Source organism: Rattus norvegicus, chromosome 18, assembly GCF_036323735.1.
Source record: "Rattus norvegicus strain BN/NHsdMcwi chromosome 18, GRCr8, whole genome shotgun sequence".
In the NCBI taxonomy this organism is placed as follows: domain Eukaryota; kingdom Metazoa; phylum Chordata; class Mammalia; order Rodentia; family Muridae; genus Rattus; species Rattus norvegicus.
Genome location: NC_086036.1, coordinates 1,661,552 through 1,685,239, shown reverse-complemented (window position 1 = coordinate 1,685,239; position 23,688 = coordinate 1,661,552). Strand labels below are relative to the sequence as shown.

The 23,688-nt window shown below is 40.3% G+C and overlaps 1 protein-coding gene across 5 annotated transcripts in view; it reads right to left on the bottom strand.

The window, feature by feature from the left end:
* The window catches only part of Greb1l (GREB1 like retinoic acid receptor coactivator), a 236,824-nt gene extending 217,052 nt beyond the window's left edge, over positions 1 to 19,772 (bottom strand). For 3 of the 5 annotated variants that reach the window (XM_039097267.2, XM_039097268.2, XM_039097265.2), the window contains exon 1: positions 19,582 to 19,771. The gene's annotated coding sequence lies outside the window, so the exon portion shown is untranslated. Of the gene's footprint in view, positions 1 to 19,581 lie in introns of all 5 variants that reach the window. The other 2 variants (XM_039097272.2, XM_039097270.2) reach the window with 2 other exon arrangements.
* Positions 19,773 to 23,688: the final 3,916 nt, after the last annotated feature.

Genomic DNA, 23,688 nt, shown 5'->3' with positions numbered 1-23,688 from the left:
CAACAGCAAGAATGTGGAAGAATAAGAATACACTGTTAGGGCATCATTTCAGACTCCACAGATTTGAGGCCACAGTCAGCTTTCATTAGCTTTTTGTTTTTCCCAGCAGGTCCTTGGACTTTGAAACAAAACCTGAATGACAGCTATGAGCAATTCCAGCCTGGCTCCTGATTAGCTATGCCAAACAAAACATCTCTCTGCAGTGTAAACTTTCCAGGCATCAGCAGCAGAGCCTCTGGAGAGACTATAACTCCTCAGTGAGACTTGAAGGAGAGTTAGAGGTTGGGGGTGAAGGATAGCCAGGAGGGGGATGGGTGAACAGGATGAGACCTTCCCCTCCACCACAAACTAGTTCCCCAAATTAAAGCAGGAGCAAAGTGACTAGCAACTGTGGCCATGCTGCTATGGCTTCTAATTCTAACTTACTCTACTTAACTCACTCTCTAATACTGAATATTTTATTCCGATTAACATTCACAAATCCACAGCATCTGTGCTTCCAAACCTCTAATGTGTTAAACCAGCAAGCAATTCTGGGGCCTTCTTCAGATCAGAAGGAGCAATAATCAATTAAAGATACTCCAAAGAAGAAGGGGAAACAACATGCAAACAGACAATACCTTACTTGGACAAAAACAACCTTGTGCTGTTTCTTCTCTTTCACTTTTGCTAGACGTGGACCTAAAATCAACTGCAGTAAAGGACACTGAACTGTTGCAAGGGAGTTCCACTTGCTACACAGTTGGATCCCAGAGGGAACCAGCTCCTCTTCAGACCTTGTAATACGTAAAAAGTACCTTTACCCACGCAAAAGAACTAGAAACTAGATTTCCAGGAAGCCAACTCTAACCAGACGCTTGGGTTTTAAAGTCACCAGTAGTGTCAGGAAGAATTGCGCTAACTGTGCACTGGAGTGGTAAGAGACAATGCAGCTTCCAGGAGATGCGAGGTGAAAAAATCAGTTGACTGAATCTACCAGCCATCCTGCCACTTCAAGAGGGGGGGAAATCACTTTTTTTTTAAATTTTGTGGTCACACAACAAGAGGTAAGCTCTTGTCTTCTGCAAAGTGGCACTTAGCTAGATTCTGATCTCTGCTACATAGGAGATGGCCTACAGAAACTGCTGGCTGGCTTACTTGGAATGCTAGGCAAGGAAAACTCCCTCCTTCTAGTCAATAACCACCTCTTTAAGAGACAGTTATGATGACTTAAGAGGAGGACAGCTCCAAGCGCCTAAAATCTGACTTGCAGACACAAGACAATGAATGTCACAAAGAACTAACTACATAGCCTGCCTGAAAGCCTCACCTAGGGTTCATCCATCTCTTTAAAGCACCACATGGAAAGCTCAAGGCCAGACAGAAGATTTGATTAGAAAGACGTTAAAAAAAAACAGTCAGAGACATAGCAATTTGAAAACTAGACATGGGGAAAATTTCAATTTCTTAAAACAAACTAGAAAGCTTCATTCCCAATTATTTTACTCAATGTGTCTTTTGAAACCACCTTTCTATGAATCTATACAAAACTCTTGGAACATTGTCGCAATTGGATGAAGACAGGATGAGGACCTCAGAACAATAGAAAGGCCCTAATATGAGCCCCTGCTTGCAATCCCAAACCAAACCTGCTGATTCAGCACAAAAGTCACAACGGAATTCTTATCTTTAGAAGGAACAATCCATTGTGTGCCTGGAACAAAGGGCCATGCACAGGAAATCAGCCAAATCTAGGCCAGATGGTCACTGATTCAAGTTTCATTCTCACCAGCCCCCACTCGCCTTAACAGTCCAGAAATAAATTCAGATAGCTTTTCACTTACCAGGTAACATCCCTGTGTAAGGTACAAGGGTTTTCAAGTTGTCTACATCTCCACCTCAGTGGTATCTAATGATTGGAACAGAATTCCCTTACAAGTTTACAAAGTGGCCAGGCCACTGTTACTGAAAACACCACTAGCAAGCCACCCTCTGTTGCCTACGCATGCCATGAAGTTCCACTGGTGTCTATGCTAGCCTGGTCTCCTCCACGCAAAATAGGAAGGAAAAAGCAAAATCCAGAGAACAATTTCATCACAGACATGGGCTGCAAGAAGTTATCACGGGGGCATCACATCACAAAGGTGTCACAGTTCGTAACCTAGAAATATTTAATACAATTACCAAAAACAAGCTACCATTACAAAATCGTTACAATAGACATTAATGCTAATTCCGGTTGAATTAAGAAACGTGAAAATTGCATCACAAAATACACACGTCAGACAAGCGGGCTTTGTTCCACATAGCAAGGCAGAGCAGCAGGCTGTTGTGTTCTTTGTTTTTTATTTATCTAGAAAAGGAGCAACTGTTTGAAAACACAGCGGTATAAGCATGGCATGGGACTTTTAAAGTGTCCAGATGCTGCACGGACATGGACAAGAAAGCCTCCCTGGTGTAGATTCAGAGAAGAGACTGAATTTAGAATTCATTCCCTGTAAGCCTCAGGAGTTTGGAGGAAGAGAAGAGAAGGCTGTAGAAGAAGCAAGAAAAAGATCTGTGTTTAATGGGAGAGGTATATGTAAGAATGGTGCTTATATTTCTGTCTGTAAAGAAAATACCTCAGCATATGCCATGGCAACTCAGGGAAAACAGAAGAAAGACAGTCACTGATTTTGCTTACAAAATCATGTATCTGACTTTAATCCCAAAAGAACCTGTGTGAATGAATACATTTCAAACCCCTCTTGTTTAGTGGAAAACTCAGTTTTGAACAGCAAATGATTAGAGTAAAACATGAAGAATTGTGCCTCAAATCTGCAAACACATGATGGAAACTTCGTTATCAAAGTCTGGAGTAAATAAAAATTGAGACCCATAAAAAATGTTCAACCCACTCCTTTATGCTAAAACAAGGTTTAGAATAAATTCTTTTCTTTGAAAGGAACCCTTGACGCCATAGGAGTTGACTAGGGAAATATTTACATTTTTGAGGCTTAAGTAAATTTTATTAGCCAACAAATAGTAATCCCTTCAGTAAACACTGCAATCCTTTTTTATCATTACTTTGAAAATGTCAATGCAGACGTACATTTTACTGGCATACTGCAGTGTTACTCTTCCAAAATTAACATATAGAAAGGTTAGGGTAGATCAAAGAGGTTTGAGGGCTATTTGTTTGTTTTTTTAACACAAGATAATCATATACTAGTTGGATAATGACTGAAGAAAAAAATGACTTCAAAATATGCCATCAACAGCAGCCCTAAGAAATGACCTGTTTTATTGTAGAAAAGTAGAAAGGGCTCCGAAGACACCAGAGGTCCCCTTCCATGAGAGGACGTCCGTGGCAGTTGACAATACCAGTGGTGACTATAGGGTGAAAGCACCATTCATATTCTCACAACCTTGGCCATTCATGTCAGTGGCGGTAAGCGATAAGTAGAAACTCTTGAAAACTTGCTCCTAACTGCTTTTGTATAATTTATAATCACAGGATGACACCAGGTTTTATTTAGGATAAAATAGATCCTAGACCCATGCAGTTTATACACATGTAGGTCATACATTATATCAATGTAATTATTCAGACGAAATAGTTGTTTTTGGTGTCTCACGTTTAATTTTTTTAAGGTGTATTTCTACCATCTAAATTTCTGCTTAAAACAGTTTTTCTTTACATAATACCACAAAATAATATTTAGAATCATTCTATAAATTGCTTAGCTATTGTCCTTTTAAGGCATACAAATTAATTTTTTGTTTCATTTAATTCTTGGAAAGAATATTAATGAAAGAAAATTGATTACAATTAAGAATCTTTAAAAATAGAGTAGTTAAGTATTGGTTGTTCAATGTTGTTAGTGTTTATGTTTTTTTCTTTCTTTAGTATAAAACAGGGATTTCAGTGTTCATGAAAAATGACTATTCATGTTAAAATTCTCTTTACTTTTGAGCCCATCTTTAAAGTACCTCAGATAAATTTACATTTAAATGAAACATACACAAAGGCTGCCTTAACTAAGTCAGTACACACCCATGCTGTCACAACTATTTTTAAACAGACAACTTCATATGCCAGTTCACTGGGATTTATATGGCAATGCTTTACAAATTAAGACAAAATTAAATCTAAGAACCTAAGACAAAAGAAGATTCTATTCACAAAACCCAATTCAGACTCCCTGTGTGCAGACCAAGGTTTAGTAAATAAAACTATATAAAAACAATAAATGACCATATAATATAATAAACTAAAATCTTGCAGCCTAACTTCTGATCTCTTTCTTTAATGTGTTTTAAAATAACAGATAATTAAATACATAAAATAAAGATGATTTAAAACACTTATGTAAGTACTGTGTTCTAATCATGTTAATTAAGCCTTTTTTTCTTTCCACATTGCACTCTAACTTGGACTTTCTGCCTTACAGTGGTCTACAAACCTGGTACAAAATTTAATTTCACTAGACTAATAGAAAACTTAAAAATAGATAATATCTGTGATATATGTTTACTCAATCTTATCTTATTTTTAAATTACTATACAGAATAAAAGTATACAGCTAAGTTAACACACAGTTTTCATTGATGAACAGCACCAAGGGTTCCAATGCTTGAATTAATTATAAGAAAATACTTTAGGAACATGTAATATGAAAAAAGAGCGGGCGTAACTAAGGGTTAAAGGATTAACAGTCTTTAGAGCTAGGAGGGCTGAGAAGTGGGTTGACTGAAAATTAGGATGTGTGAAGAAGAAAACCATAGAAACCACTATTTTGTAAGCAACATATAAGCTGACGATTGGTTCTTTTGAGGCAGAGTTTCTCTGTGTAGCCCTGGGCATCCCAGAACCCACTTGGAATTGGCCTTGAACTCAAATCTGTCTGCCTCTGCCTTTAAAAAATAATTTTTAAGAAGTTTTAAGAACTATGCTTATATGTTTCTTCATCATCTACTTGTATCATTAGAATAGTAATATATATTACATATATAGTAATATATGAAGTCACCTTATATAATTGAAAATGTGCTTTGAACACAGCCTGATGGTTAAAATGACTCTTCATTCATTTTCTTTCTAATTGATAATTCCGTGTGCATTAAACTTGTACAGAAATGTCACTTCAACAGGGGTACATTTATTCAAAATTGGCTTCTGCTGTATAATACAAAAGAAGGGCATGAACTACTATTAATATTCCATTTCTCCTCCATCTTCCTGGGCTGAGGAGATAATTCAGTGGGAAAAGGAACTGAATCGAGATTCCAGCATTCACAGAACAGCCAGATGCAGGGATATGTGTCCCTAATCCTAGCACCGGGGAGATAGAAGCAAGTAGATCTCCAAGTTTACTAGACAGCCAGTCTAGAGGACTGGTGAGGCCAAGCTAGATATATAGACAATAAGATAATAAAGTGGATAAGCCAGTGAGGTGGACCCTTGAGATTTGAATTCAATTCCCAGGGTTTCCAGAAGGAAAGAAACCACTCCTGAAAGTCGTCTTCTGGCCTACGCCCATGCACCACAGCCTGTACATACCCACACACACGTACATACACCGCACATACATACACACAGACCTACACACACACAATACCTATCCCTCTCCAAAGGATGCATGTCATAGTTTTAGTATCCATGCAGCATCAGTGACTGAACAGAGCTTAGTGGAACATTATCCCCTTAGCCTCCGTATCACCCCAGTTGCTTCAGATTCCAGTGCCTCAGAAGCAGGTTTAAAGCTTAAAGAAAAATTTTTTAAAAAAGAGAGAGGAATGTATACTTAAACTCCATTAGGTTTCAGCTTTAATTAGATTCTCTTATAATTTTGGTGTTGGAAAACAGAATAAATACCCTTACATGTTATGCTGTGTAATTTTATTGCACTAGTGATTGCCTGAGGAATATACTTCCTATGAAATTAAATCTGAATCTACAGAACCACAAGCCCCAGTACCATCTTGTAACTGGCTGTCCTTTTCTCCAGGGAAGGAACTACTCTGCATATGTCTGTCTCTCTTACAATACTCATTCCAGCCACAGGTGCCTAACAAAGTCTTATTAACTTAATTCTAGCATTAATTTCCTGCCCAGTGGAGAATTCTATCACCACCACTGGATATCAACCTCTTGCTCAGTCAGAAAACTATAAGAAAAAAATGTTTTTTCAGGAAGTGACAAATTCATTTGAGAAAATAGTTACTTCTTATCCAAATGAAAATTGCGTTTGATATTATAATTATTGTTGCCTTTAAAAAATATCACTACAAACTAAAAACAGCCTTTAATCTAAAATGGAATTATACTGACTATAATACATGAACTTTGGTTTCTTGCCACATACAGACCTAGAATAATCTACCGGAAATAATGTCTGAAACAATTCCACAATGCTTTGGTTTTGGGAAGCTTTGCTAATTTAAAACCTAATCAGCAATACATATTATAGTATTTATTCCTTATAAAAATGGTTACATTTTACAGAACTATCCCTTTCAGGGTTATATCCCACTATGTGATATTATAAGTAAAAATGCATGACTTCCTTTTGTTGTTGTTTTTGTTTTCAAGACAGGGTTTCTCTAACCAAAAGATTGGGAAAAGATCTTTACCAATCCTAGATAGAGGGCTTATATCCAAAATATACAAAGAACTCACAAAGTTAGACCACAGGAAGACAAATAACCCTATTAAAAATGGGGTTCAGAGCTAAACAAAGAATTCACAGCTGAGGAATGCCGAATGGCTGAGAAGCACCTAAAGAAATGTTCAGCATCTTTAGTCATAAGGGAAATGCAAATCAAAACAACCCTGAGATTCCACCTCACACCAGTCAGAATGGCTAAGATCAAAAACTCTGGTGACAGCAGATGCTGGTGAGGATGTGGAGAAAGAGGAACACTCCTCCATTGTTGGTGGGATTGCAGACTGGTACAACCATTCTGGAAATCCGTCTGGAGGTTCCTCAGAAAATTGGACATTGCACTGCCTGAGGACCCAGCTATACCTCTCTTGGGCATATACCCAAAAGATGCCCCAACATATAACAAAGACACGTGCTCCACTATGTTCATAGCAGCCTTATTTATAATAGCCAGAAGCTGTAAAGAACCCAGATGCCCTTCAACAGAGGAATGGATACAGAAAATGTGGTACATCTACACAATGGAATACTACTCAGCTATCAAAAACAATGACTTTATGAAATTCATAGGCAAATGGAGGGAACTGGAAAATATCATCCTGTGTGAGGTAACCCAAGCACAGAAAAACACACATGGTATGCACTCATTGATAAGTGGCTATTAGCCCAAATGTTCGAATTACCCTAGATGCACAGAACACATGAAACTCAAGAAGGATGACCAAAATGCGAATGCTTCACTCCTTCTTTAAAAGGGGAACAAGAATACCCTTAGGAGGGGATAGGGAGGCAAAGTTTAGAACAGAGGCTGAAGGAACGCCCATTCAGAGCCTGCCCCACATGTGGCCCATACATATACAGCCACCAAAGTAGATAAGATGGATGAAGCAAAGAAGTGCAGGCTGACAGGAACTGGATGTAGATCTCTCCTGAGAGACACAGCCAGAATACAGCACATACATAGGCGAATGCCAGCAGCAAACCACTGAACTGAGAAGGGACCCCCATTGAAGGAATTAGAGAAAGGACTGAAAGAGTTGAAGGGGCTTGAGACCCTATATGAACAACAATGCCAACCAACCAGAGCTTCCAGGGACTAAGCCACTACTCCAAGACTATACATGGACTGACCCTGGGCTCCAACTGCATAGGTAGCAATGAATAGCCTAGTAAGGGCACCAGTGGAAGGGGAAGCCCTTGGTCCTGCCAAGGCTGGACCCCCAGTGAATGGGTTTCTTGGGGGGAGGGCAGTAATGGGGGGAGGATGGGGAGGGGAACACCCATATAGAAGGGGAGAGGGAGGGGTTAGAGGGTTGTTGGCCTGGAAACCAGGAAAGGAAATAACATTTGAAATGTAAAAAAAAAAATACATGGTTTCTCTGTGTAGCTCTGGCTGTCCTGGAGCTCACTGTGTAGCTCTGGCTGTCCTGGAGCTCACTGTGCAGCTCTGGCTGCCCTGGAGCTCTCAGTGTAGGTGAGGCTGCCCAGATCCACCTGCCTCTGCTGCCTGCGTGCTGGGATTAAATGCATGCACCAAGCCTATATTACTTAAAGCATATAAGAAAATTACTAAAATGTAAATTTGAGAATGAATTAAATATGCAAAAGAATTACAAACATAATCTGCAAACTTCATAAGAGAGTTGATGAGAAGAATGGCTCTCTCTTCAACCTCAGCCCCAGAATTGCTTCGGATTTATTTTCCTTGTTGACAACCTTTATTCAACCTAACTTTCAAAGGACATGAGTCTAAGCCTAGCATTCCAGTGAAGGTATAAAGGTTATACTGCCCCATCTACTCTCCCTCCCTTCCCTACAAGAGTTTGTGGACAATAGCTTCAATCTGAATGAAGTTTGGTTCAGGACAGGAGGTTATATAATCATAGACTAAGGCTAGCAGGTCTCAACAGATGGTATTTATTTGCTTATTAATAAATATTTATTCTATGTGTTTGTTCCAAGAGCTGTAGTTACAGAAATAAAGAAAAGGAACTAATCATCTGCAGTTTTGGAGCCTTGGTTCAAACTTGATGAGCGAAGAACCCAAGGTTTGATCCCTGCTGATCAATACAGGACCACAATACAGACATGCACAGCCTATTTCCCCTGAGGTATGGAAGAGTTAATATGTCACTTAAGCACACACCTTCCCCAACTTGTCTTCCTGGACACTAAAAAAATATTTTAAGACACAATTAATGTTCATTGGGTCTTATAATATAGACAGAAATGTCAAGAGGATGACTTAAGGAAGGAAAGATAGCTCTGAAATCAAGCAGCCTCTTTCTGCATGCAGACTTAAGACTACCTAGCTGGCTTGTGAAACAGTGTATCTTCTTGAGCTTCCCTTTTCCTTTTCCTTCCTTCCTTCCTTCCTTCCTTCCTTCCTTCCTTCCTTCCTTCCTTTCTTTCCTTCTTTCTTTTTCTTACTTTTTTGTAACTTTAAAAATAAAAATTTCACGGGTTAGAAACAATATATATACAATGTGTGAGACAAGATCCATTGGCCTTCATTAATTAAAGCATCAAACAAGACCATTAAAGCTGTTGCAAATTATTAAATTCTATGAGAAGATTAAGGAGAGAAGAGTACAGAGGTCACAATGTCTTTTATGGCTAATTTTCAAAGTGTTTTGTGCATATACAAATAATCTGTTCTCCTCTCCCTTCCCCTGCCCCCACCCCATGCTCCGAAAACAGATATGCAACAATGCCATGCATTATGCTATTCCTAAACCAATCCTGCTCCAAGGCCTCATTTAGATAAGGCATACTCCTGGCTCAGGGGTCTCTATGGCAGTATCAACCCTTTAGAATATCTGAACTTAACCACTTTGGTGGATTATCCAGGTGGTCCACTTACTACCTCCCAGTCTCAAACAATTCTAATACAATTTTTCACTAAGAACGTTGTCAAAAATACATCACATTTAGCATTTGATCCCTGGGGGAGTGTAGCTTAATTGGTGAGCCCAGATCCCTATGAGAAACACTGTCTCAAAGAAAGAGCCCAGTGTTTCTAAGGATGGCAGCTGCAGTTGTCCTCTGGCCTATACATACACATCTGTACATACAAACTAACCACTTTTAATTAATTTTCATTTAAACAGTCACCCATATCTGTTCTAAATTTAAAGGAGAACATTTTATGAAAGAGAAACATGAATCAAGATACAAGCCGGAATGTTCGGGTAAGATACACAGGCAGAGGAGACAACGGATTGGCTTCTTTAGAATTGAGGTTTCTTTCCTATTAGATTTTTGTGGTGTCAGACTATGAAAAGCCTTGAAAGGAATAAGGGAATTTAGTTTCATGCTGAAGACTGTTGGCTGCCTAACCAGCTACTTTCTCACCTTCCTATTAACAACCACCAAATTCATGTATGATTGTCTCAGAGCAGACCTTTCTGCAAGGTTCAGGGAAATCTCAAAGGTTCTACATGTGTCCATTTTCCTTCTCAATGGGCATGTGATATATTTTTGTCCAAGGAGATTTGGGCATCTCTTTGGGGATTTGATTAAACTCTCTTTAAAACAAACACTTAAGTAGACACTGTAGCGCAAGCCTCTAATCCCAGTACTTGGGAGGCTGGTTATAAACAGCAAGTTTTAGGCTAACCAAGACTACACAGTAAAATCCTGGGTGACCATTTAAATCTTGAGTATGCTGCAAAATATTGGGATAACAAAAACTTGCTGAACCAAGACAAGTCCCAAAAGAGCTGACAGTAGAGTGCCTTAGAGACCCTGGCAACCAGGTTCAGGGCTCCATACCTATAATTCTCATTACAGGTAGAGCTCAGACAGGATTGTGAGTTAGAGAGTAGCCTGTGCTATACAGAAATCCATCTCTCAAGAAAAACAAAACTGGATAAATGAACAGAGAAGGTCACACAGAGAGATCGTTTGCGTCTGGTGTTGACTAATTACTCTCTTACAGTCCTTTGGATATGTCAGTGATAGAGTAAATGTACTGCTATTAAATGCACTTGCTTTTTCTTTTGCCACACACAGCTGGTAGCAGATGAGTACTCTAAGGTTTAAGGTGTTTTCCTTTGGGAAAGGCTGTGAGGCTGCTGGTGGAGACTGACTTTGAAAAGATACTCAGATCTTTAGAAGGGCATGGGTGGAAAAACCAATCTGCAGAAGAGAAGCTAGACAAGCTTAAAACGCCCATGTCACCAGAGATCGCGGGAATGCTAGAGATCAATCTATCATGCTAATGTTTTAAATTATGTATATGTTTTGGTGATTCCTTCACACAAAATAGTAATGACACATTTTTAAGACTGTTGAGACTATAATGTTTTTTTCTGGATTAATACTGTCGACATGTTATTGTTCTACCTAGGATTCTATTTAAGGGGTTTGACAGACGGCTCGGTGGTTTAAAGCGCTTGTTATTCTTGCAAGATTTGCGTTAGATTCCTAGCACCCTCATGGTGGCACAACCACACATAACTCTAGGACCAGGAGATCTGATGCCTTGTGATGTTCTCAGGAACTAAGCAGACGCATGGCACACATACATACATTGAGGCAAAAACATCCATGCACATAAGTAAATAAGTAACTTTCAATTTTTTTTTAAAAAAATTCTTAAGAAACAGAAAACCTTGAGAGGGGGCATTAGGTTTCATGGCTTTAATGTAAATTTTAATATACATTTTAGAACAAAATATCTCCATGAGTTTTTCAGTGAGGAAACAATATGATTTTTGACATTTTAATGTATATTAACATTCTATATTAATATCATCAAGTGGTATAGCTTATTATGATTTGTCACTGAATTTCCAAACACATAGAGCTAGGCATTTTTCATATTTATGGACTATTTTGAATTGTGATTCTGTAAACAGTGAAACATGTTATTTGCAATATATTTTTAAAGTATTACACATATTTTAAGGGCAGAGAGATGGGTCAGAGGTTAAGAACATATTCTGCTCTGGCTGAGCGCCTGGACTCAGTTCCCAACATTCACATGAGGCAGCTCACAACTGCCTGTGACTCCAGCTGGAGGGGCCCAATGCTCTCTTGAAGAAAGGGAAGGAGGGAAGGGGAGAAGGAGAATGGGATGGGAAGGAAAGGGAAGGGGGGAGAGAGAGAAGTCGAGAGCGAGAGCAAGTGAGGAAGAGCAAGAGGGAGAGACAGAGACAGAGAAAGAGAGAGCCTACAAGCCTGCCTTTATGCTAGCGAGGCAACTTGATGGTTAGCAGCTCTTGCTGCCCTCTGGTGCAAGCCTGACATCTGAGAAGGTAGATAAAGATGGAGAAAACCAACTCCTCACAGCTGTTTTCTGACTTCCACATGCACACCACAGCTCACATGCACCCATACGCACACAGAGAGACATAAAATAAAAATAAAACCTTTTTTTAAAAGAGATTACTACTAGTTTTAAAGAGTATGATATAATCCTATTGCTATAAAAGTACTTCTGTTGGTAAATATGTACATAAAGATTCACAGAGATGTAAAAAGAGTAGCAACTAAAACACTATGGTGTTGACGCCAAAATGTCATGATATTTAAAACCAGATTTAAAGATGGCAGACAGAAAAATGGAAAAAATAAAGCAATATAATAGATTTGTGTTCTTCCTTAAAAGGTGTGTGTGTGGTGGGGTGCAGACAGGACAGTTGATGGCTCAGGGCTTGCCAAGTAAACCTGATGACCTGAGTTCAATCCCCGAAACACAGGTCAAAGTAAAAGGACCCTGCCAAAGTAGCGCATGCCATGGCACACATGCACACCTCCACCCACACACACACATAAATAAATCAAATAAAAAACTTAAATTGAAAAGAAAAGGAACAGACTTGGAGGAGATGAGGCAGAACTGTCAGGAGACATTTCCTTGGCTCTCTGATTTGGAAACAATCAATAGCCACAGTTTTTCTGTCCCCTAAACACCGTAAAGACGCATGAGTAAGCTCAATGAAACAGTGGCTTGCTTACATCTGATCTAATGACACAGTTAATAAGAGAAGTTATGCTCCAATCACATCTTCTCTTCACACCATAACCTGCATCCATGGCAAGTTCCCATAATCTATGCTATAAAACTATGTCTATAGGGTGATACGTTGAAGGAGATCTAACTTCTGTGTCCAGGAAAAGCACTAGGGAAGACTTACAAGGTACATTCATAGGCTGCACCTCAGAAATGTTTAGTAAGTCAGGACTAAATTTCACAAGTAAATGTGACAGGTGTTGACCCTGAAACACAGTGACCTTGGGGATGTTTGATTTCCTTCCAAAGAATTCACAGCTGCAGCACAGGAGAGAAGACAAAGAATTGATGTAAAACTCCTCTCCTACCTCATCTGTAAACTCCCAAGGGCTCAGTCCCTCACTCACTCAGCTCTACACTCAGTGTTGCTTCTGAAGGCTACAACCTCAAGCTCACTTCTTTTTCTTCTCTTTCTTCTTTCTTCTTTTAAACTTTTATTGGTTCTTTGTGAACTGCACATCATGCACCCCAATCCCTCTCATCTCCTAATCCTTCCACATCTGCCCTTCCATATCTGCCCTCCAACCCTGCTCCAAGAAAACAAAACTAATAAACGAACAAAACATTATCCCTGTGGAAACTGGTGTGCCACAGTGTGTCACACAATATTCCCTTTGCCCAAACAGCTTTTCTAGCAAACGTTCATTGCAATGGTCTGGTTCGAGGCTTCTGGCTTCGGCTACGCCATCAATACGGAATCTGCGCGGGGACTCCTCTCAGATATCTCCTTGTCACCCTGTGTCAGCTTTGGATCTGCAGGACCATCAGGCTCTGCGCTCCTCTCTTGCACATCACGGTTAAGGCTCATGTCTCCATCATTCTCCATTGTTTAGTATTTTACTTGTCCCACAAAGATGGTGAGTCCTACAGTTAGAATGGGGCTTTAGAGCTCAGGATTGTAACTCAATCATGTGACACAAATACAACGTGATCTCATTCAACAGTAGAGGGGAGGCTGGGCTGTGGCTTTTTAACAAGAATCCGCAGCGAAAGGCTGTGTATTTTTTGAGGAGGATGGGCTCCCTAATTTCTTGTACATTAAGCTATCTACCTAAATGAGCAAAATGATTCCATCATAGATATTTTCATCTAATGGATTCAATACACTTTTCACAAGTATTTACTGGTAGCTGTTTTTTTTTCTTTTAACTGAGTGTTTACATTCTTTCTAAAGTGTATGCTCTTTCTTAAACACTTATTTACTTCCTTACTTCCTTACTTCCTCACTGTGTGTGTGCATGCATGAATTATGTATAGATGTCAGGGGACAACTCACCAGAGTTGGTTCACTCCTTCCTTCAGGCTTGGTGGCAAGTGTCTTTACACACTGGACCATCTCTCTAGTCCTAAACTTTTACTTTTAATTTTGTTTTTCCTTTTTCTTTGAAACAGAGTCATGCTGAGTAGTTCAGGCTGGCCACCAGTTCCAGATCTTCCTGCCTCAGGCTCCTGAGCGCTCAGATTACAATTGTGAGCCACCACATCGCATCTAATTATTCTTTCCAACGAATCCAGGGAGGGAAATTTCTAAGGAATTCAGTGCCCTCCAACTGAACTTACTCCTATCCAGGAACTGCTCTTATTTATACTAAGCACGGCAGTCAGCAACCACACGTAGCTCCTGAGCACGTAAATGTGACTAGCAGGGTTGAGAAGCTAAGTTGACTCCAAGGTGTTAATTAACTACCTTGGCCTGGGGTTACGGTCTTACAGTAGGCAGTTGATTAAGTCATGATACAGGATACCAAATGGCTCTCCAGAAAAACCTGACTTTTAACCTCCATTCTTAGTAGAAGATAATAGCCAATTCTTTACACGACACAACTTTCGTCTATTGAAGTGTTACGATCTGAACGCTTTTTTTTTTACTATCTTTTTTACTATCGTGTGATGAACAGCACCATTTCTTCTGTCATCACAAGTTAGTTACAAATCTTTTTGCCCACATTGCTTGATTCTGAGGATGAAAATGATCTAGCTTCCAGGTTTGTTTGTTGGGTCAATTCGTGTCATTAAAATCCCTCGCCAACATTTAAGTTCATATAAAAATGTAAACTTGGTGCTTTATCTAGCCTGTTAAACAGCCTAGCCACAGTTTCCAGTGGCTAGGTAACAGCTGGAGGAGTCTTCGAGGTTCTGCCATCTTCAGACTTTCTTAGCCACTTCATCAACGCAGCTGTAACAAGGGTTACTGTTTTATAGGTGTTTGGCTTCACCCCACATGTTAGTGTTTGACCAATCAGGTGTCTGAATTTGTAATTCTTGCTTGAATTACATTTTAAGAGGTTAAATGTCAAATAGTAACTAATGATAATAGTAATAGCTAACTTTCGCCCTATGTTTAGCATGCAAAATGACTTGAAGACATTTAAGATCCATTTACAACTAACGATTATCTTGTAGAACACTGTTTTAGTGGGTGTTAAAGGTTCTTTCTCCCCCAGAATAGTCACCTAGCACTATATAGATGGTTAAGACGCAGACTGGTAGCCTTGCTTCCCAGAGTTTCTAACTCAGTAGATTAAGGCTTAGACTCTGCACCTAGCTCCAAGGTCTATCACGTTAAGTTGAAGCTTTCTCAAAGCCTATAAGGAGTGTTCTACCACTCCTAAAAGGGGGGTAACGCTGTATAATTTTGACAACATAGTACAACTTTGTGGGCCTTTTCTCCCCCTAAAAATAAGTCCACATTCTTTCATTTTATCTTTACAACAGTCCTTTGCAAAAAGTTGGTAACTAAAGCAGTAATTGCTTACCCTGTTTTCCAGAACAAAACCCAAGAAACCCCTTCTGAGCCCACAGAATGTTAAAAGAGCCAAATTAAGAAAGTGTCCTAACCTTATAAATACAAGTGAGCTCAGCAACACAGGATATGATTGAAGTCTGCTTCTAGACTGGTATCTTAAAAACAGAACCATGCCCAGGAACAGAGTAGGCAACCCAAGACATGGTTCTCTGAAGCAAACATTTCTCAAGGATTGATTGTCAATCACTGCAGTCTACTATAAGGACTACTGAAGACAGTCATAAGGTAAAGAAAAGACAGTTCTCTATCTGCTTTGCTGTGTATAGACAAGACAGAAACGTACACTGACCAGCGTGTGGCAGAGGTAAATACGGAGTTGTGACTATGTGACTTCACATCTGGACTTGGAGGAGTGGCCAGTCAGTCAAGAATGGGGGAAAGAAAGAGGACAAAATAGAGCCCTCCTGGAGCTCAGGGCACAAAGAGCAGCTTTATCCACACTGGATGTGTTTGCCAAAAATATCAGGGCTGCTGGTTCTCCAGAACTTACAAGGGCATGCTTTTGTGTAGACTAAGCTACCTCAACTATATAAGAGCACTAATCAAGGGGCATAACTTCATGACCCATTTGTAGATAACCTAATTGGAGATCATAAATTGTCTCTCTCTGGTTTTTTAGAAGTATTCTAAATTGAAAGAAAAAAAAAGACTATAAATTGTGATGCCAATTCTACTACTTGTTAAGCAGCCTTTCAGGGAAAGAGAGAGTACTCTTGTCATTTTAGTAAGACTTATGTATGATGCTAAACATTAATTTTAACAGTGACTTTCCCAAGTTTAAACCAATGATAGTTAAGAAGCACAGGGTGAAAACAAGCAAAACTACCACTGATCTGGGAAAGGTTACTGAATGACTTAATGTACTCTGCATGAATATTGTAACTGACTTTGTTTACACAATCATCTTATAGTCTAGCACAAAGTCATGGGAGCAACAATGTGCCCACAACTCCATTTAGAAAACCATAGCAATACTATAGGGAAACTATTCCTCCCATGTGAAAGACCAAAAGCTGCAAATTAAAAAATGGATTCAATTTTACCCTGACCAAATACTAATAATTTGTTTCAAATTACCAGAAACCTTAAGTTTTCCTAATAAAAGGGAAAACATTCATATGTGTTTTCGTGTGTTATTTCTTTTTATCTTAACCTTTTAGAGAACTACTATTATAACCCATTTTATAGATTAGAAAGTTAAATTCTTAGAAAGTAAGTTACTTAACCAATATTTTCATTATATATTACAACTAGGTTTGAACCCAGAACTTCTAATTTTGAAACTATCCATTTACAACCACACTATGTTGCCTCCCCAAAAAACAAATCCTAAGGACTTGAAAAGGAAAAATGCTCACATTTTTCTCATCACCACAAAATCCCAAATCTTAATCTAGGGGGAGATTTGTCAGTAGATCAAGATTACTTAAGTGTCTTTACAAATGTATTCTTCCAATTTATGATCTTAGCATCCCCACCAAGCATTTTCAAGATTTTGTTGTAATTCATTTTGTAGAATAGACCTCCATCTTAATAGCAATGATGGTGGCAATCACTACTTATAGTATATTTTTAAATCCCTTAACTGAGGTTTTTCATAGTGACTCAAATTAAATTTTTTTACTTTCACAACTTTGTAATCACTCAGTTCAGAGGCTGGGTATGATCTGAAGTTTCCTTTCCTATTAAGAATATGAATGTACATTTACATAGTAACCAAAATATCATAGCTGTAAAGAGTATTTCTAGCCTCAATACTCTTGAGAGTTACTAATGAAATCATCAAGACTCTTTGAAACAAATGAACTTCACTTCCACTTTACCACAAGAAAAAAGTAACAATTTTGGAAGAGTGATTTTCCTTAAAATATCATCACGAATTGTAAAGAGGATTCTCTCCCAGGTGACATGCAGAGGCACATTTGACTCCAGAGTTGGCCTGCACCACCAGCAGAAACAGACATTTTGTGAGAAAGTCAAGTCACTGTTCTCCAGAGATACCAAATCCTAAGGACAGAAATGTATTTCAAACATCTCTAACCTCTCCTTTATGAATCTACTTCGAGAATATTCTTATTATCCTACTGACTATCTACAGTCCAATGGCCATTCTGATCTAGTCTTAGAACACCTCAACTATGTAAACAATAGAACTTAGGAGTCAGAAGGACTGGCTACATAGTAATTCCTTTTACTTAACTAAGAGAGCAGGAGAACATTGCCAAGAAAAGTACTTTCTGTGGTTAGCTTATTGCAAGTCTAGGCCCCAGATAAAGAGATCTTAAACTTGGCCTCCATATGCCTCTTGGTGTGTGTGTGTGTGTGTGTGTGTGTGTGTGTGTGTGTGTGTGTGTGTAGTTTGAACCCAGGGTCTCAGACCAAGTGCCCTACTACTGAGCACCACCCCTTTAAAATGTTGTTATATATGTTATGCCAATGGGAGATTACAAATGTCTACTTGGTGCTTTCAAAGAAACATTCTGGCAGACAAAGTAACTACCATTTGCTCTGCTTCCTAGAGGTTCAAGATAGAGAGAAATAAAGCTTACAAGAACTAGCTTGAAGAAAGGGTGTTCTGCTTTGCACTTAAACATTTGTTCGAAGAGTTTAGCTTTCTAACCGATCATCAAGGTAGTAAGTATCCACCACAGGCCAAATGAAAGTCTATGTAATCACAAGAGGACATCAGAGTGTAATTGCTACTATTAATAGACATATGTCTCTAGATAGGAACAATCTCTACTTATATTCTACCCCCTATTCTATCTCCTCTATTTCCATGTGAACAGGAATTTATCATATAACTTAACAACTATAGCTCCCTCCAGGAGAAGAAACTACGGATAGAAGAGGGAGTTTAATGTGTACACACACTCTTTCATGTTGCTTGAAATTGTTACTGAATTTCTGCCACGTCTCTCTATTTATTAAGGTTTACATTTCCTTCTCAAAATACATACTTATATGCATGTAATTTTATTACTAAATCAACGAAACAAACTATTCTAAAGTTTTCTCTTTTTAAGTGAGTTTTTCTTATTGCCATTCCACTAGTTTTCAGAAAGAAAAAGAATCAAAACAATAACTAAACTCAAGGCAGAATTTCCGATCAGAATAGGACAGAGGTGCGAGTGGTTTTTAAGAGGAAAAATCGGGTAAACCCTTTTGAACTGCTTATATCTACAAGGCTGTTTTAAAATGGGATTTGAGGACGGTTTCTCAAGAGAGGCAGAGTGTAGAATCTCACGGTTTCAAAAGTAGAAATCAAAATTTTTTTTTATTTAGTCAGGGACACGGGTCCGGGATGGAGTTTATAGAAGAAAAAGGAACACAGCTCAGTTCTTAGCTTTCTGGCGCAAAAATCCTCTCCGTCCTGCATGTTTTTAAGGCTTGGTTTCAATGAGAAACTCCATGCAGTGAACAGATAATCTCCTTTTAATGAGGCTCAGAAGAAGGACTTCAGGAATCAGGGACTTTAACCAACCGCTAACCTTCACCCCGCCTGGCCAGGGCACTCCTCACCTCACCGTATATTTTCACGGTCAGCTGTCAACACAACCCTTTGTGTCCCATTCAGAATAAGAGCAGATAGGAACCGCTCTCAGAGAAATGGAAATGTTGACCGGAAGACGCGCGTGTGACGAAGTGACATTTGGCGTGGACCCCAGCGAATGCCTGACCACATCTGGCTACTCTCAACTTTCCCAAGCCAGGCTCTACCCATCCTCTGCTCCGAAACCTCCGCGTCCCACTTCTTGCTGTCCGTCCGGCGCTCGGGGACCGCTAGCCATGCCCTCGTGCTCGGGGAGCGGCCAGGACGCGCCCCCTCGCCGCAACTCCTTCACCCCCGCACCGCATCAGCCACCTCCCTCCCGCCACAAAGGCAGCAACGGAGACCGGGTGACAGGCCTGTGGCCGCAGACGGCGAAAGGGGGTAGCCAGGGACGGGGACCAGGATGGGGTTTGTTTCCCGCTGGTACAGGCGCCTGCCCGGCCGCACGAGTCAGTTCCTCCAGAAGAAAGTCCGCGGCCCTGTGCAGGCAAGGTGTCCAGCCCACCAGAGGACAGGCCCTGCCCGCCACTGAGTCCCCTCGCCTCCCGGCCCCCGTGAGTCCCCACAAGTAGCTCACCTGGCCCCGGCGGGAGCGAGGGCAGAGGGCCAGGGTGGTCTCCACAGCCCCGGGCGGCTTCGTGCTGCGCTCTGCTTAGAGGGGCTAGCGCCGCCGGTGGCTGGCGTCTCTGAGGCAGGGCGCGGGCTGCGCGCTCAGTTCCCGGGGGCGGAGCGAGGCGCCACCGCGGCCGGAGGCGGATTCCTCAGGTGCTGCCCCTCCTGCTCGCCCCCCTCCTCTCTGTTCCCTCCTGGCCTGAGCACCCTGGTGGCTTTTTGGACTCCCTCGCCTTCAATCCCTAGAGTATCGGGGAGCACACGGTGCCCAATGAACGCCCACGTGCTGCGGAGTCCTACATGTAGCCTTCACGTTTGGGTTTGAGAACTCTGGCGCGGATGATGTGTGTGGCCACTCTGGGATGGGGAGGTGGCAGTGCGCTGGGGGTCTTCTGGGAAGAAGGATTGCCCCCTAGTGCTGCTGAAGAGCGTGGTCAAGAAGTACAATTATTTTCTCTCCGGACCCTACTACATTCCGAATGCTCTCAAGTCACTGTGTGACTTCTTTGTCACTGTATCTAGGGACAAAGTTCCATTGCCTGGGCAATAGTCAGTCAAGAGCCTTCTGCATAAACCGGGGTTGTAGGGCGCAGACAAAACCAAACCCACCCTGGAGCTCCAAGCCTGAGCAGATTTCTGCACCTCTCTGATGAAGCTCCAAGGCAGTGGCCCTATTCTCCTGGACTCCCAAGGTAGCCCTGGCTCCTGCAGAGCCTCCCGTAGACCAACGTTTCCCCAAGACCAGCTACTTCCAGCTGGCTCTGGTCCTTAATGGTTGCTACTGGGACAAAAGTTCTGGAGGGATGCTGTGGCTAGATAGTGACAAACGGGGCTCCAATTTTCAGTTGATGGCCTCTGGTATTCAAAGCTGCAGCTCCTGTTCTTGAACTGAAACTGCTGCCAGAGACATCAGTGACCGTAGCTTCCAGTAGAAGCAACTTCATGCTAGACGCAAAGCACAGAAAAGTTGAGACATGTTTAATCCCTTTGAGATACTGCGGACCCAGCTGCTGGTCAGTTGACATTGTTGTCAAGCATTGTGGTACTTTCTTAATCATAGTCGAAAGAATGTTAATTAAACTCTATCACATATGATCTCTAAGTAAGTATTTTCATTCCTCTTGCTTTTTAATTTTTTTAATTAAATCTCCCACTCCTTCCTTTTCCCATACACACCCTTGCTCTGTCTAAAATTTATGGCCTCCTTTTTTAACTTTTGTTACATACATACATACATGCATACATACATACAAATGTTCGTACAGACATTTGTATGTACATAGTCTTCCTCAGTCTGTTTAATGTTTCTTGTACATATATGATCTCAGAGCTGACCCTCGATATTAAAGGTAAACTTATTACCAACACTTTAATAAACCAGCATAATTTCTAAATATATTTGACTTGCTTTTTAAACTTTCCTCTCAAGCCAAAATATTTTTTTCCTTTTTCTCTTTGGTTGTGTCCGCAGCTTGAATTGTCTTCTCTTTCTCCTGCCTTAGGAAGACAGACTTGGCTGACTTTGTTTTTGTTTAGCTCCTAAGAAGGGGCTAAGAGGTAAAATGTTTCCATCTTTGTTTTAAAATTGAATAATCCTTATAGCCTGCACACATAAGGACAGTTTTAATTGTCACAAGGGCAAGCTTTATCAATCACTGTGTCATCTGGCAGTTCTGGATTTTGTACGTATTACAGACTTAAATCAAATTGGTATTTTAAAAATAACTACAACATAGAAGGTACAGAGAGAGGGTTAGCAGTTTAATTTATCATATTAAAAAGGAAAACTCAATTTGTAACCACATGAGAACTGAGCACAGGTGTAGAAAGGGCAGATAAGCAGTAACCTGAGGTCTAGGTTCACCTCATGTAACCTACGTTCACACAGAGGTAAACAGGGAAAACCACTTTTAGTGTCCCATGTCTATGATTCCAGCACTCAGGAGGCTGAGGCAAGGTTGTAAGTTTCAGGCTAGCCTGGGCTATGTAGTGAACTTGAGACTACCCTGTCTACACAGCAAGCTACCTGTCTCAAAAACAAAAAGAAGCAAGAAAATAGAAAGAGCTAAAGCAGATAAAAAAAACTTTGAGAAAACACTGTCCTTCTGAGACTTTACAGGGCCTGTGGGATTGAGGAAGAGAAACATCGTCCATCAACGATCTCAAAAGTACAACCACAGTGCAGAGTCCACTCAGTTTAGTTCATGGACTGTTTGTTAGTGCTAAGCACCCTAGACTATGCAGATATCATAATAAGCACGGCAGAAGGACCTTGGTCTAACACAGGCTTCTGGTATTCTTGAGTAGCTCAACAAATATTTATTGAACTCCTACTGAAAGCTGGCTTAATGCACTGATAACATCATCATTAACTAAAACGAGTCTTTAACAAGGTTAAAAGTCAGTGATAAAAGTGATAATAGTAGGCCAAGTTACTTGACTTCGTCAGCATCCCCTTTTGTGAAATAGTAGAACAGTCCAACCCTCAGAGAGTGGTTGATTGAGATGACGAAGTAGCTCCTAGAACTCTATTAAATGTTTCACCTGTCACTGTCTATGAGTTCCTCCACTCTCCCACCTGCTTACTAATGACTTCCAAATGTTCCTTACGCTGTTCAAGTTCAGGGGCGTCGTACAAATAATAGAATCTTACAGATGCTTACTGCTTAGTCACAGGGCAAGTTCTATGATTAAACCTGGTCCTGTTCCCAAAGAGAAGTCTTCCTTTACCAAAGTTTCCATGGTCCTTGACTCCACACTCTGGACTATTCTTCCTCGGTCATTATTCTGTGGTCATATCAGAAGTACACACTAGAAAGCAAATTGCCTTGGGGGACTTCATCCATTTATGGATGCTGCAGCTTTGGAGTTTTGTGTTTCTTTCACAGTTTTGCTAATTTCTTCTTCTTAAAAAAAAGATTTATTTATTTATTATATATAAGTACACTGTAGCTGTCTTCAGAAACACCAGAAGAGGGCATCAGATCCCATTACAGATGGTTGTGAGCCACCATGTGATTGCTGGGATTTAAACTCAGGACCTTGGGAAGAGCAGTCAGTGCTCTTAACCACTGAGCCATCTCTCCAGCCCATGCTGACTTCTTTAAAGCTGTTTTGCAGTTGGTCTCATTTAACATTTAACAGATTTTATTATTGTTTTCCATTGAGATCATCTATATTCTATTTGTCAGTCATACCCAAAGTTTATTGTAAGCAATGTCTCAGCTACAATACTTTATTGGATCAAGACTTAGTAACTCCCATCTCTGTGCACCACGATAACAACTCTTCTCCTCTGAGAAGAGGGGGTACCAAATTTCTACTCATGAGTTAATTTACTGCAAGGAAAAATCCAACTTCTAAGATAATACTACAGAGGTTAGGACCACTGTGGAAAACTGAATCCTGGTCTGTCTAATTCCAGATGTGTTACGAATTAACAATGCTTAGTAGTCTACATTCCTAGTCACAAATATGAGTAGGCCAAAGGAAAAAAAATCACTAATGAGAGTGAGAATCTGTCATTTGAAAGAACAAGCTAGAACAAATGAAAAGTTAATTCAAGAACCAAAAGAAACTTCTTTACAAGATTTCCATATACTTAGTGAAATTGAATAGTAATAAGAACAGGTTGTCATGAAAATGAAGCAATCAGAATCAGTCTATCCTTGGAAACTAAGAAACAAATAAATAGTAGCCAGGAATGTTGATGAGTAATCCTAGAAGTTCAGACACTGAGGCAGGAGGCTCACAAGTTTGAGACTAACAAGTGCTATGTAGCATTCCAGTCCAATTTGGCCAACATAGTAAGATATTCATCTCAAAAGAATAGACAGACGACAGGACAGGGGTGGGTGGCCTGGGCTAGAGAATTGGTTCAGTGGTTAAGAGAACTTATCACTCTTTTGGAAGACACAGATTCAATTCCCAGCATCCACACGGTGTTCACAACCATCTGTAACACCAGTTCTAGGCTACCTGCCCTCTCCTGACCTTTGGGCACCAGACATACAAATGTGGCACAGATATATGTGCAGACAAACACATAAAATAAATATACTATGAGAAAGAA